Source organism: Passer domesticus, chromosome 1 (genome assembly GCF_036417665.1).
Source record: "Passer domesticus isolate bPasDom1 chromosome 1, bPasDom1.hap1, whole genome shotgun sequence".
Lineage (NCBI taxonomy): Eukaryota > Metazoa > Chordata > Aves > Passeriformes > Passeridae > Passer > Passer domesticus.
The window spans coordinates 40,468,678-40,479,672 of record NC_087474.1 but is presented as its reverse complement, the minus strand read 5'-3'; the positions used below and the strand labels follow the sequence as shown (position 1 = coordinate 40,479,672).

Here is a 10,995-nt window from a genome sequence, read left to right as displayed (position 1 = left end):
CTCTTACAAGCCCTCCCACACTCACCTATCTTTCCAATTCAAGCAAAGGATTTTTGAAAGTGGGAGGTTTCAGAACAGCTCAAATATTGAATTTCCTGTAAAAATATTATTTTTGCTCCCTGACAAGGTAGGTAGGTCTGGCTTAATTCTGAGAAACCACAAAATTCATGGAAAAGCTGAATATATATCAGCTTTGGTAACATTCATTTTCTGAGGACTGTGCTACAGCTGGTTTTCTCCCCCTTCATTCTCCTGCTGTGAGATGCAGTGCTCTACTGTGGAAATGGGAGTGTATTTATATGCCTGTGTGTGGGGAAATAGCCAGCATTCAAAAATCTTAACAAAGATTTATGGAGCAAATTATATTGTTTGTCAAATTCCCAGATGGAAAATCAGAAACTCTGGCATGGTGAGTAGAGAGGGTATCAGCAAAAAGCTGTGATTCAGGCAAATAGAAAGCCTCATTATTTAATTCAAGATGAATTAGTATTCTCTTTTGCTAATAACAAAAAAGGTGTTTTGCATTGCGTGTGTCCCACCTGCTGTCACCCTTTCTGGAGTCCTGCATTCTCCATTTTTGTTCATTTGCTACTGGTATGGGAAGTAGTGGCTTAGGGAGGGGCAGTACCTACCTAGTGAATCTATAATAATACTGATAATAGAAGGAATATGCTGCCACAAATTGTTGCAATGCAGTTGATTTCAGTCTAGGAATTAGGCTTGGGGAGAAAAACTGGTGAGCTGGGACTTGTCAAAAGAGAGATTTACAGGCTGCCAGAAGGCTGCAGTACAGGGTTCAAAAGTGTTAGATGCCTCCCTCCTCTCCTCTTCTTTCCTCTCTTCCCCAGACCTTCAGGTCCCCCAGGCTCACAAGAGTGGCAGCACTGATGTTCATCCTGGGTGAGGAAAGGAGAGCATCCAGTTAACTGGGAGGCAGAGCCACCCCAGCCCCTCCAGCTGTGTGCTGATCTGCCACTGCTACCCCAGGCTTACTTGGGCAGGAAACAGGGGCAGAAACACAGTTAGCACTGAATAGAGACACCACAGCAGTACCAGCAGCTATTAATTTTCTAATTATGTGGTGCCACACATTTTTGAATCGTGATACCCCTGTGTCAGCAAGTGCTGCTTGTCACTAAGGTCTTTGTGCTGTGACTCACTGCTGCCTCATGAAGCACAAGGGAGCTGAAAGGCAGTGTTATCTGAAAATTTCTCATTTCCAACATTTTGTTTTAAGTAACATTGTCAATGTTTCTGAAAATCAAATTATTCTTCAGTTCAAAGGTTTTCCTTTTAAGTGCTATATACTGTGTTTCAAGTAAAAATGGTATTCACCAGCACACAGACCTTTAACTAACCAAAATGCTTCTGGAAATGCTGACTTACCTCTTCTGTGTACTAATAAGAAATAATAATGTTTTCTTTGCAGGAATTCCAGCTGTTATGGGGAATGATGTTGCAGAAGGACTGCTTAGTTTGGAACATTTCTATTCCAGTGGTGCAACAGCAAGTAAATCAACAAGTTTCAGCAATCTGTATTTGTTAGTCTAGCCCAGCAGTGACAGGTGGGTAAACTGAATTTCTCATTGACCTGTCTGTTCATGCTCTGCTCCCTCCTATAGACAATGGTTTTGCATCTCAAGTAAATAGAAAATTTAAAAATTGAAAAGCAAACAAGTCAGTGCCATTGCAGGTGGGAGGCATTCCTGGTCCAGATAGCTAGAGACAGTGCCTTTTTTTGGCTCTGTTTCTCTGTGAATTGAATCCAGGGTGCTCAACACATAAGGAGTTACCAACAAATTTGCAGTATGTGGGCAGCAAATGACAACCCACAGCTGTATTTTATTGCTGCTAAATTTTATTACTGCTGTGTGCTCTGTGTTTTCTCCACGGTATCTACTTTTACCTAATTGTAGCTATTAAATCATAATACTATCAGATAACAAGACCTTTGTAGAAGGCTGAATGGAATGGCAATTTGGCATAATGCAGATGACTCTCTTAAAGTTTTTTCTTTTTCTCTTCTTCCTCCTCTGGGAAATGTCCATGAGTAGAAAAGTTCCAAATAATTTTCATTTGATGAATCCATACTGATTGCCCACTTATTTCACTCTGCTGTGCTTCTAAGTGAGAGGAACTGAAATTCTGTCACAAAAGAGTTTAACCAGAATTTTAAAGAAAAAAAAAGTGGAATATTGTAAAGCTTGTAAATTATACAGTATTGAGGATGTTCTCTAAACTACCTTTGTATACTCTGGTAAAGTTTCTTCCATTCAGAGCTGCAGTGGTATGAGGCCACTAATGGAGCAGATTCTCTGTTAGGAGGAAAAGAGGCTGTGAATTCTTCTCCTGTGAGGCAGGTGAAAGTGTGACAGTACAAGCTGCAGTAAAGGACAAGACTAGAAATAAATGCATTATTTGAGAGAGAAGGCAAGGCATTATAAAAAAGTCCTGAAACACCTAGTGATGTATTTGTTCAGCAGAGCTTTTAAAAAGTGCACTAATGGCCCATTTTATCTATCATCCCAAGTCAATGAAAAACGCCCATTGACTTAAATAGGCATTGGTTCAAATGCTGAGCTTTTACAAATAATTATACTCACTATACCGAAGTTACCAGTATTTCTCTTCAGGCTGAATGCTGTTCCCTCCTTTGTGTGCCCTGAGTTCAAAAAATAAGCAAGCATTCCCCGTTTCCTTCTGACACAAACTGAAGCCATCGTGCTCCCACCACTACTCCCAAACCAGCTGGCAGATGTTGAAGTTTTTTAGATTGAAGCAGTAGTCTGGACTCAGAAAATACTGCTGGGTGGAAAGCCATGTGTAAAGTATGTCTTTGTTGCATATGATCTTAGGAGCACAGTTGGTGGCTTTGGAAACCAGTGGACTTCTGAAGGTGTGTTTTCATGTTTTCAATTCTTGCCCTCAGACTGTTGTTATTTTTCCCCCAAAACTGCCCTAATCTACACTTCCCAAGGAATCTCTTTTAAGTACAGTGGCAAAAAGTGTGACTAGTCCAGTGCTCTGCTCCCTAACCTGTTTTTTTTTTTTTTTCTCTCAACTGTTTGGACCCTTACATGATTTTTTTCCTTGGCGGTCAGGCCAGTGTTAGTTTTCTTTGCTACTACTGCCCACTTTGATATGCATTGAAACCCTCAGCAATACATTTTATCATCGCAAATCTGTCCAAAAATCTGTAATAGCCAATGAAGAATAAATAAGATGGTGGTTGGGAACATAACTGGATTCCCTGCAACCTGCTGTGCTACTACTGCTACTAGCACTAGTGACAACAGTAATAGCAATAGAAAAATCCTGGTTCAAATTCTTGGCATCCTCTTGACTCAGATAAAGGCATGATGATAGCAAAGAGCATGAGCTGGTTCTGGAGGGCATGAATGAAGCCACTGCAATGTATCCTACAGCTAAGCATCCACTTTTTAACTTAGTAGAGATGCCACCTTACCTCATGCAGACAATGAAAAACTCACACTGAAGACTCAGTAAGACAGGAAGAGCTTACTGAGGTAAAAGAGGATCTGTCTAGGCTTTCAGTGTTAGGAGATCTGTGTGTTATCTGTGATGAGCTCCTAGCAAAGTATTTGTACCTGCACTGTACTGCCTTTTGGGAACCATAAGTTTTTATGTTTATATCAGCTCAGGACTGATAGGAATAGAAATTGAACTACTTATCCACCTTCTCTGTTTTGAATTTACTCTTTCTTAGGAATATAATCCTTCTCTCATAAATAATCCAGAGGTGACAGCTAATAAGTGAATGAGTTACAGAGTCATAGATTTGTAGAATAATTTAGGTTGTAAGTGATGTCTGAAGCTTTTCTAATCCAACACAAAATATATCTGGTTTAGCTGCTTTTTCTGTCTCTTGGTAAGAAGTAGAGCCTCATAGGTCACTAGGAATGTCTTTTTGGATTCTCTGTATACCTATATTTTAAACTCAGGAGGGAAAGGTTTATAATTTAGAAAAACTAGTTTAGAGCCTCCCTACAAAAATCAAAATATTATTAACTGGGCAAAATATTGGGGAAAGCTTCACTGTGCTTGCAAGGAGAAAAATGACATGTGAATATCTTTTTTACTGTTATTTTCAAGATGGAAAACTTGATGCACAAGGGGTTATTTATACTTACAGTCTGGTACTTAAACAAATAAGTTGATCAGAGATCCCCAGCTTGGAGATGAGTTACTGCAAATAAGCAAAGAACTAAAAAGAATCTGTGTGAATTATATAAATACAGAAAAATCTTTGTGAAGTGCTCTACAAAGGTATATGATAAAAGAAACTAGCACAGGGTGTTCAGAGGTGAACCTGACAGCAAATAGACTAAAATAACTTTTTTTTTTTTTTAAACTGATTCAAATCCAAGGAACTCAAAGGTCTTTGTTCTCAAATTAAAGATTAAAAAACCTTGGCCATCTCTCAAGAGCTGATGTGGAATGTGACAGTCATTTGCTGGCAACCTCACACAGGATCATGAGATGAGGTGGTGAATATCATCATGAAGTGCAAACAGTGTCATGTTAAGATAGGCAGGATATTATTGTGTGATATATAACTGGGCCAGCACATCTGGCTTACTTCAGGTGGGATCATGACAGGTACTTTACAAACCTCCAGAGCTCCTGCTTTCTGTATCAAGTGTGCTAGTGGCTTTGCAGCCATCCTTAATGTTCTACCCATCCTGCTCTCTTCCTGGGTCAGGTGGAGGTAGGTTTCTTGCACAACTCCCTGAAGCACAAGCATGGTACTTAAAAAGCCTTGCAATCAAAATAAAATAGTGTTTGCTACTTTTACCACCAAATACTGCTTTGCAAGGCTCTGATACTTGGCTCCCCTGAGCCATCAGAACTCTGTTGAGCCTGACACGGGTGGCCAAAAGCGTCAGGCAGCTCTGTGGAGTCTCTTGAAGTGATGTGAAGTTGCCTTGATTGTTGGCAGTTTGGAAAAGAGCAGCCTGCTCTTCAAAATGCTGCATTCTGCAACGAGAGTTTGAAATAAAATTTTTTCTTCTCTTTCTTCTCTTTAATTTTCTTTCAGGCAGATATATGCCGAGTTCTTGGGAGCAATCACCATTTCTTAACCTATTTTAGAAGAGTTTGTTTTGATGTGCCTCTCTATGCTCTGTTGCATGAAATTAAAGCGAAACCCTACTGTTACTTTACAAAAGAAGGAACAAATATGTTCATATCTGAAGATAAAGAAAGCTGGCATTAACAGAGTAATTTTTACAGGTATGTTAGACAAAATTATTAACTTGTTTATAGGTGATTGTTGCAAAGGAGACGTCTGCATCTGCCTTTCCCATTTTCTGTGTTATGAGAAGAACTGAAGGAACAACTGTGCAAGTCCAGTGGCAGCTTCGGAGGGGGCCTTTGCCACCATCTATTGGTGAATGAGGGGAAGAGGCAGAGTGATCTGACCTTGCTGATGTTCCCTTCTGTACCCAGTGCAGTATTTGTTTCATTTTGAGGTTCTGGGGTAACAAACCTGTGTTTTCTTCATCTTTCTGTGTGAGAGAGTGCAACACGACTGTAGTTATGCTCCCTGGCTGAAAAACTGTCATAGACAAAGCTTAACAGCTGGCCTGCTGTCCCACACACCTCGCAATGGAGCAGAAGGGAGCTTGTAAGTCACAGAGAAGAATGCCTTTCAAGTGTCAACTCTCTTGTTAAATAACTTTTTCCTGGTTTCTGGCAGTGGAATAGGGCCTATTTTCTTTGCTGGTTTCAAGAAAAATCACGCTGGAGCTTGAGTAGAGTCCCATTGCTGCTGACAAAGCTTGAAGGGTGCAAAGCTAGAGCAATTGCTGACATTCCTGCACAGTCCACCGAGAGGGGCACTTGTGAAAGGACATCCCTTACAATGAAGTGTTTGCAGAATCAGTCCATGCCCCTAAAAAGGCAAGAAGAAAAGGGAAGAGGGTCAGTGTCAGCAGCTGAACCAAAAGTAAATCTGCAAAGTTGTCTCTAGATAAGAAATCAGTCTATTTTATTGGATTCATCAACACTGCTTGCATATGCAAATCCCTCATGAATAAAGCTTTTGTAGTGCAGGCTCCAAAATGAATTCAGGTAGAGTCAGTGATAGCAGTAGTTGAGCACAGAGACAGTTTAAAGGGGTTGCTTAGTTTTCAAATCAACAAATTGCTGTGATTCTACTTAATCCATCAAAAAAAAAGAGAAATAGAACAATCTGGCAGCCAAGCGGGAAGATAGAATGGTAAAAGACATAATGTTCCAGCTATTTTAGGATCCATTTACACTATGAAACTGATGGCATTAGAGAACAGTTGTTGAACACATTTGGGCAACAGCTGTGTTATTGCTGAAGTGTAAAGACAAAAGTGTGTGTAGACCTGTCGGGGTGCTCAAGAAGAATAGTCTGGTGGTGGTGGGGAGAGGCTTCTCTTCATTGTCAAACCATGTTCTTACTCATTTTAACTATGAGTAAAGGAGGACTGGCAGAGTCAAATGACTTGATGAACACTCTTTATTTCCATGAAAATGGCAGTTATTATATATGATAACTTTGATAGCTGTATCAATCTTTCTTAAATAAGATTAAATAACTCAGATCAAAAATGTGCCTTCAACATTCATTCACAGATGCTCTGGTCATTGTTAAAGTATCTCTGTTCTTTGAATAAGACACTTACTTTTCCTTTCTTTTTCCTTTTCTCTCGGTGGGGCTGCTGTTTTGCTGGTGCTTCAGAATGGACCCACCACAGAGAAATAAATTGAGAGTAAAGAAATGTGTCTCATCTCAAGATGATATGAAAGATACTTCTGAAGTTATCTTAAGGTAAGTTTTTGTTCTCTAAAAGATTTTTTTCAGTGTTTCACTCACTTATCAGAGCCTCCCTGCCAATTCTAACCTGCATGATGTGCTTGAAGTCTGTATGTATTTGTTACTTTTGGATTAATAACTGAAGTAAAAGGATGAATTGCTTTGCAGGAATTTTAGTATGTTTCACATTGTCTTTTTTACCTGTTCATAACCACACACATGTACGTGTACAGATGCTGGACAAGGATTTACTGTAACCAGGGAATAGTGAGTGATCTATGATGGTGAAAAGATGTTAGTTCAGGTCTGCTGGAATGCAAGGGGTCTCAGAACTACTTTCAGAAATACAGAGTCAAACAATCTCTGCTTTTCCCATTGTCTCAATGTGAGAGATATGACTGTCATATCACTACTGTTTTGTACCTGAAAAATTAGTATTTCCCCCTTACTGGATTATTGGTAGTTTCTGAAAATAAGTGTTAAAGAAATGTCATTGACTGCATGCTAAGCTTGAGAAGTATAACATTGATGTGGAAGTTATTTAGTAGTAGTTTCTTGTAATTAGGTTGTCTTTTGTGTTTTCCTGTTGGCAGCGCAGTTGCTTGCACTAATGGTGTGCAGGCATATTGCACATTTTCTACTCTGCTATGTGAATAAATGTCCAATTTACATTAACTATGGTGTCCTTTGCTAATGCAGATGAGAGCTCAAAATCTTCAGAGGAGCTGAAATTCAATTTGTGAAGATCAGAGCAGGTGTTCCATCTCTCTTTAGTCTATATTGAGACAGCCAAAATGCCACTACAACTTAATCTTGACTCATATTTCTTGCATTTACTGCTATGCAGTCTAGGACAATTTATATCAGCCTTTTTATTTTTTGTGGTGATTTAATGTCTTTACGTTAGATTATGGCTTTAAATTCAATATGTTCTTACTGTGCTATAAATTCAAAACACAAACACAGTTCTTGTTCCTGAAAACCGACAGATGAAAGAGAAACAAAATAAGGAAAAGAAACTACCTGCCAAACTGTGTGGGAAGAGAGAAACAAGCAGTATATACGTTAAAAAACCACAAGAGAATTAAAAACGTGTCTTTGAAAGAACACATGGTTGTAGCGCTAACAGAGGAAAGGAATCTTAGTAGGGTTATTATGACATTATTCCTTCAAAATTCACCATTCTTCACCCTCTTCACCCTGCAGTATCACATCTTTTCTCAATTGGCATGCTGTGGTGAAGAAAGCTTTTAGTGCCCAAAAGACTTGTGGGACACACTTAGGGGCATGTTTGCTTTATGCTGGAGAATCTGAGTCACTCATTTGCTATTTCTCACAGATCCTGTTTGCTCTCTTTCTCGGGAAGGCAAAGAGTTTAGCATTCCCTGGCTGCAGTGGCTCTCTGGCTGTACTATGCTGATATTTACCTACCTTAGGTAAATACATTTGGTTTAGTAGAAGAAAACAGAATAAGGAATGGGATACTTGTCTCTTGTCATCAGTCTCTCTCACAGATGTTCCTATGGGAAGAACAAATTCTGCCGGAATAAATTTAGTATGACCTACTATGATTTAGGCCATAACAGTAAGAATTTCAGTAGTATTATTGGTGTTACAGAAATATCTGGGTTCCCTATGACTGAATTTGGGGATTTCTAGCTTACCTAAGACATTTATATGGGCAAACACTCTGCTGTTTCGTTGTTTGCCATTCGCAGAATCACAGAATGGATCAGGTTGGAAAGGATCAAAGTGGGGTCATCTGGCCCAAGCTCCCTGCTCGAGCAGGGCCATCCCAGAGCACATGGCAGAGGATTCTGTCCAGGTGGTTCTGGAATATCTCCAGTGAGGGAGACTCCACAACCTTTCTGGGCAATCTGCTCCAGTGCATAGCCATGCAGCCAATAAGTTCTTCCTTGTGTTCAGGTGGAACTTGCTGTGCATCACTTTCTGGCTGTTGCTTCTTTTCCTATTGCTTGGCACTACCAAGAAAAGCCTGGCTCCATCCTCTTGGCAACCCACCTTTTGATACTGGCAGACAAAACTACACCTTGTTTATAGATACTTTACACTGTTGCTACATTGCCAGATACATTATTGACAAAATTTTAGAGTATAGTTCTATGGAGGCTTTAGTTTGTTTACGTTGTCTTGAAAAAAAGGGTTTTGTCAAAACACTTGAATATGGAACATTTAATTAAAATCAGTTATATTTTGGATTCAAAAATATTTCCCTGTTGGCTCATATTTTCCTTTCCTCATAATGGGACCGTGACAGTCTCATCCCTTGTGAGAGAAGATCTTTAATGATGGAAGAGAAAATGCAGCTAGGGAGCACAATGTGTGGGGGAGAATGGGAGCATTCAGCAACCAGTGTATGGATTCCATGGGGTATTGTAATAAAACAACCACATAAAAGAGTTAGATATTCATATATAAACAAAAAATGGAGACCTTTCCAGCTTTATGATATGTTTGTTTTATTTTGCACATGAAGTAAGTATTTTTTAAGACAGGAAATTTTTAAATGAAAATGCTGTGTAGCTGTTAAAATATAGATTAGCATCACAAAAACTACATCTAGAAACTGGAAGAAATTTGAAATAAAAACCGAGAGCATCTTATCAAAACTTTATTTCTAATTTTATTCATTTTTATTATGGTCTATTAGTAGCAACAACACATAAAATTCCTTTTCCTTGCAAGGGTCTAATGGCTTTCCCTGGTGTTTCTGCAGTCTTTGTAGGTTTCTTAGGAAGTCCAAAACAGTGTTGCTTCTTCTTCAGTCTGTGGGATATCCTTTCATCATCCATAGGACTCTAATTGATTTGGATCTTCTTTGTATGCTATCACCTCCGTGAAAAAATCATGTTTATTTCTGGATCTGTGAGGGATATATAATTATTGAGGCAATACCAACACTATAAGAAGCTTTAACTTTATTAGCAGTCCAGTCATTCTTGAAAATCCATCTGACCTGAGACATCCAACTGGCAAAGGTGATTGGAGAAATCTTTGCCAGAAATGAAACAAAAATAATGGTCCAAGGGGAAGATACTTTCCTGATCAGCAAAAGGGAGATTAAGAACAAATTAGAGTTTTGATATCCTATAAGAAAGTTAAATTAATAAAAACCTTTTGATTCAGTTGGGTTTTAACTTGTTACACTCTGCCTTGTTCAGTTGAGGCTGTCCCACAATCTAGTTCCTGACAGTTCTAGCCTTGACATTTCTGATAATGTTTTCAATACCACTTGAAAATTCCTGTAAAAGAGGATTTATGTGATGAATTAATCAAAGCAGACTATATAGCAATGTGTTTTCATCCCAGATAAATATCCATGTTCTGTTACTGAAGTTGATAGAATAGTTGATGGACACTGGTGACCTGCTTCTTACTGTTCCTATGCTACTGGATTTTTTTTTCTTTTACATTCAGAAATGCATAAGCAGGATATGTTTGGTTTTCTTCCTAATCTTGCAGCTGATTGCCTAAAACCTCCCATCTGTGGCTTGTGCTGGTTGAGCATACAAGCACTTGCTTTGATAAAATAGATGCTGCAGAGATTTGATGCAAATGAATTTTTCATGCAGACTGTTTCTGTGGGGCTGCTGGCACAAAGTTCCCAGGAAAAGCACATGCCTGGCAGAGCTGTTGTAACCCAAAGAAACCTAGATGTTAGCTGATGAGGAGCAACACACGATAAATAAAAAAATCTTGTTTTAAGGTAAGGCTCACTTGGAGAGTGGTGGTTCTCTATCCAAGATGGGCAGCTGTAGACTGTGAGATAAAAACCTCAATTATTTTCATAACCAGCTTGTCCAGGGTATCTCCCACTGTATATATGAATGTTGAAAGATCACACAATGTAAATCAGGACAGAGACTACCATGCTAAATGCAGTGGCCTCTAGAGCAGCATCTCTTGCTCCTCTTTCTTCTTGCAATCCAGCTGATTTATCTGCAGTACTCTGGAGGGTTCAGTATGAATTAGTATGCTGAGAAACGAAGGCAGTTATCACCACTTCAGGGAAACAAGAAGTATCAACAGTTGCTTCTATTAACAAAAAAAGAGGTTGGTTTATAGTGTTACTAGTTAAGCAGTGTAACCATATGATTTTCAGAAAGGTTACTTAGGTTATGTCAGAATTTGCCTGGCTTCTTTTAAGCTGTCCCTAAATTATGGAA

The 10,995-nt window shown here is 39.1% G+C and overlaps 1 long non-coding RNA gene across 1 annotated transcript; it reads right to left on the bottom strand.

Moving 5' to 3' along the window:
- Positions 1-4,797: 4,797 nt before the first annotated feature.
- Positions 4,798-5,603, bottom strand: LOC135297587 (uncharacterized). The gene is made up of 2 exons (XR_010359519.1): positions 5,510-5,603; positions 4,798-4,998 (listed from the first exon to the last, which is right to left on the bottom strand). It is a non-coding gene; the product is annotated as an uncharacterized LOC135297587 (long non-coding RNA).
- Between the last annotated feature and the right edge of the window lie 5,392 nt (positions 5,604-10,995).